The sequence below is a fragment of the Rhinopithecus roxellana genome, chromosome 7 (assembly GCF_007565055.1).
Source record: "Rhinopithecus roxellana isolate Shanxi Qingling chromosome 7, ASM756505v1, whole genome shotgun sequence".
NCBI lineage: Eukaryota > Metazoa > Chordata > Mammalia > Primates > Cercopithecidae > Rhinopithecus > Rhinopithecus roxellana.
The window spans coordinates 1,342,666-1,347,564 of NC_044555.1; the positions used below are offsets into that span (position 1 = coordinate 1,342,666).

Consider the following 4,899-nt stretch of genomic DNA (forward strand, 5'->3'; position numbering starts at 1 on the left):
TGGGCAACATAGTGAGACTCTGTCTCAAAAAAAATAAATAAAATTACCAAATGCCATAGCAACCCACTCTGGTATACTACCCAATTAGACTAGATAACCTGTTGGGGACATATGGAAATAATGCCATTTAAGACCCAAGGGCAGCTTTGGAATACTAGTTCTAGTTTTCTCTGTCTAACCACTCCATTGTCCCTTGTTTCTGGGATAAGTGGGGAAATGAACCCCCCTCAGGTTTATCTTCAACCTCTCCTATATACACCCTGTCCACATGCCAGGATTCTTAGTTGCAGACAACAGGATCTGCTAATTTAGGCATAAAGTGCATATCAAAATATGCTAGGCAGATACTCTGAGAGGACCAAAGAATGGACCTATATACTGTAGTCCCAGGATCAAAGTATTGAGAGAAAATACAGTCTGGGAAAACACAAAATGATATCACAAATCCTGGGAAAACACAAATTATATCGCAAATCCAATTATATCACAAATCCACCACTCAGATCCTTTGACACTGGATGCCAAAAACTCCACCACAGCTGAAGATCAAATGCCTCAACCCCTGAACTTTCCAGATGATCCCCTCTTCCCACATGCAACCACCAACTCCTGTTGCTGCCTCCAAGTTGAACACTGATGCTAAGAAATTGGGTCACATGCAGAACTCTAAAGGCAAGGAAATCTGAGATGTGTAGTTTTAAAATTTCCAACTACTTTTATCCAGAATAGTAAGCTAGAAAGTGGTTACAATGGATGCGAAGTGACCTAATCTGCAGTATGTATTGTAGTTTCCTATTCCAAACCCGAAGGCTAGAGAAGGGAGATCAGGATACAAGAATATGCTACCCCACATTCATTTCTCCTACTCTTCCTACAATCTCATGAGCTTTCTACTAATGAAGTGAGTGGCTCTCTACTTTCACTCTTGTATGTATTTGAGTAGTACATATCTACATTTCTTTTTTTAAATTCATGTATTTATTCCACAGTCAAAATAAATCATAATTTAAAGCTATAACATTTTTAAAAGATAAAGGAGAATTTGTGGCACAGCTGCATTAACAAAACAGACACCGGTCTAAAGTGCAACACTAAACAGGTGTTCTCTGTTCCCATGGTGAAGTAAATACACACAATTACACATAAGATTTCACTGAAGATAGGAGATGAGGCAAATAACCCTTTGAAATCAACTGCCCAACGAATAGAGGCAGGCTACATTAATTTAACATTTTACTGCAAAATGGAAAAAATCCCCGAGGTGACTAACTCAAACCCCTCATTTCATGCACATGACCTTGGCTTCTGTGTTCTTTCCACAGCCACATCCAAATCCAGGAAGTCTTCTGCACCCCATGCTCAAAAATGCAACCTCAAGTCCCTGAGGTCCTCAGCACAGACTGAGGTTAACAAGCCTGTGTGCAGCCTTCATCCAGAACCTCCAGGGAAATCAGGAGCACAAACACAAAGCAAAGCACCATTTCTTTAAACAATGGCTTTAACTGTCAAATGAGCTCTGACAAGCCATATGAATTTCATAAACAAACCAAAACATCATCTTCACAACTTCCTATTTTTCTTGCAAAGATATTAAGCCATCCAAGTAAAAAAAAAAAAAATTTAATTTAACAGTGAAAAAGGAAATTCAAAGGGTTTATGCCACAAAACAAACCAGTCCTCTGCCGCCTAACTCATTTGTTTTTAGGCTGTGAAGCCATGTAGAGGGTGATCAGGCAGTAGATGGTCCCTCCCACAGTCAGCGCCATGGTGGTCCGGTAAAGCATTTGGTCAGGCAGGCCTCGTTTCAGGTAGACAGGCACACCATCAGTTTTCTGGAAAAACTTCTGAAGCTCTGGAACTCTGTTTTTCCCAGCATAATCATACACTGTGGAATCAGAGGTCAGTTTAGTTGGTGTGGCAAATACGACAGGTGGTGCTTCTGTGGAAACCACAGGCTTTAATCCCTGAGGGCTATAGGCCTCGGAAACCCATGCTCCCACCAACTTCTGCATGAAGCCACTAAATTTGTAGTACATGATGCCCAGAGTCCGGTTTCCTGCCGATATCTACATTTCTTGACGGCACTGAGTCTTAGTGGTGGATGAAGCATTTGAGGGTAGGGTTCAGTAGAAGAATAACCTGAAGCACATATCCACGTGCAAATGATTTATGAAGGAAATTTTCTTGAAATAAACTGATAAAAAATATAGGAACAGAGCAGATGGATAAGAAAGTAGGAGAAGGTTTGCAAGATTGCAACTGAGGCAAAGTCTTTAGGACAACCACAGCCTAATCCTGTGGGGTAACTCCGAAGTATGGTGCCTTAGAGTTTGTCCCAATCGGAGACAAGGGGGCTCGACTTTCACAGTAGTGCATTCTTCAGCTGTTGGCTAAGGGCTTTCCCAGGAGGGTCGAAACATCTAAGTAGTTCTAACTCTCTGTACTTGTCAGAAAAACTGACTTCAGGAGTCCAGTGACACTCCTCCAACTGGTGGGTGGGAAGGAGGAGGTTGAAAGCAAAAGTTGGCATTGAAGTTGACAGAGGGGTATACAGAAACAATGTTTTTAAATTACAAAGGAGGAGACATAGAGGAAGCACGGTGGACAGTGTCCACTCTAGGTTATGTGCTCATTACCATGAAGTCCCTGGGCCTGGGTTTTAATATGCATCCTGGTATAGTAACTTGGCATTCAATGTCTGTTCCACCCTCCTCGGTTGTGCCCTCTTGTTCTGCAGTGGCTGGAAAACAAAAACTACATTTCCCAGGTTTCCTTGCAATTAGAATCCTAGATGTGATTTAAAATCAGGCAATCGGATACTTCGATGCAAAATTTAGAAGGTGGAAGTGACACAAAGGCTGAGATTCTGCTGTTAGTACTAGGTTTTGGGGCAAGAATGATTTTGCAGGTATTTTATTTTCTGTGGCAGCATTAACAGTGGTCTCAGGACCCACTCATGATGTTGAGAGACAGGACTCAGGGCCTTCATTTTGCTTGTATGAATCACAGCAGGAATGACACACCTCTGGAGCTCACAGCAGCAGTTTCCTGATCATGGTGGTTTCCTGATGATGGCAATAACAACACAGTTCTGAAGCCAGAAGCCCCCGATCATGTAAGAGGCAGCAGCTGCCCTGATAATCAGGTTCTATGATGAGTCTGTGGAAGGAAATATGCCCCCCATGTGATGGGGAGCCCCATATTTAATCACTTCTCACTCCACCAAGCTATTTCTCCATATCAAGGTTTTCCCTTTAGTAATTCCACCCACAGGACCATTTGGAAGAGGCACCAGGCCTGGAGTTTGGGAGTGCAATGGGCATGTGACTGTGGGAAGTTAGTCAATCTCCACCCATTTTTCTCAGATCTTCAGCACTGTTTATTCACTACCCTGATTTTACTTCTGCAAACACTCATACCAGGGCTTGAACCTCAGAGAAGCTTCTCAGTTTTCTCCATACCTTTACAGTATCTCTCAGAGATCAATTTTGGCTAAGGTAGCTAGTTGTCCTAGCTGACCATCTTCATTGATACTTAAACTGGAACCCAAGGAATTATTTTGTAGAATAAGTTTAGCAATCAGTATGTTTATTCATGCTATCTTTACTGTTGAAGGTGTTTGAAATGTTTACACTGCTGATAAAGTGTCTGAAGGCTTCAAAAAGAAAACCAGTTACATTAAATGTGTTATTGGAGCTTAAATTGTTTAAGGAAATTTAATTAAGACAGCATTTAATCTCTATGTATTTAAGAAAAAAAATGACTGCCAGATTTGTTCGCTAGACTTGTAAATAAAGCAAAATCCAAGTGATCTTTTTACTCTACACACAAAATCTCTCTGACTTTAAAGACTCCATCAAGAAATGGAAATACATTTAGTTAAATAAATATTGTAAACTTTTCAAGTATCCCAGTAATAAAAAATGCACATCGAGACAACAATAAAAGACCATCGTTTATTACCAAATTAGCAAAAGATACTTTGTCAGGATTCCTACTTGGGGTAATTGTGCAATGGATAAATGCTAGGAAAAAATCCTACATTGTGGACAGAAAATACAGTAGTAAAACACTTTAGGAAGTGATATGAAATAAGTATCCGGAGTGAAAAATGTTCATGATGCAATTTAATTTCTGGGAATTCATCTTAAAGAAGTAGTTATAAATATTTACAACAGAGATGCTACTTTAAAATATGTTAATATGATTTAATATATATGACTGTTTTAGGTGGCCAGATGCATCCATATGTGTAGTGTGAGGGATGTGGAGGTTGGGATATTATAGCAGGAAAGCATAGCACCCAATAGGTATTTTTTCAACCTTTGCTCCCCTTATGCCTTCCCTCCTCTAATAGTACCCACTGTCCATTGTTCCCATCTTTTGTTAAAAAAATTTATTTTTAATTTTTGTGAGTAGGTAGTAGGTGTATATATTTACAGGTTACGTGAGATATTTTGATAAAGGCATGCAATGAATAATAATCACATCAGAGTAAATGAAATATCCATCACCTTAAGTATTTATTCTTTGTATTACAAACAATCCAATTATACTCTTAGTTATTTCAAAATGTACAATTAAGTTATTATTTACTATAGTCGCCCTGTTGTGCTATCAAATAGTAAGCCTTGTTCATTTCTCTAACTCTATCGTTTCCATCTTTATGTCCTTGTGTTCTCAATGTTTAGCTTCCACTTACAAAAGTGAGAACATGCAGTATTTAGTTTTCTGTGTCTGTGTCAATTCTCTTAGGATAATGGCCTCCAGCTGCAACCATGTTGCCGGGAAAACAAAAACAAAAACAAAAACATGACTTTGGGTTTTTTATGGCTGCATAGTACACCATGGTGTGTATGTATCACACATTTTGTTTATCCAGTTCACCATTGATGGGCA

At 39.5% G+C, this 4,899-nt stretch overlaps 1 pseudogene across 1 annotated transcript; it reads right to left on the reverse strand.

Moving 5' to 3' along the window:
* Positions 1-1,095: 1,095 nt before the first annotated feature.
* On the reverse strand, positions 1,096-2,134 carry LOC115898792 (annotated as a pseudogene). The gene has a single exon (XR_004058457.1). The product of XR_004058457.1 is annotated as a cytochrome c oxidase subunit 7A-related protein, mitochondrial pseudogene (transcript).
* Between the last annotated feature and the right edge of the window lie 2,765 nt (positions 2,135-4,899).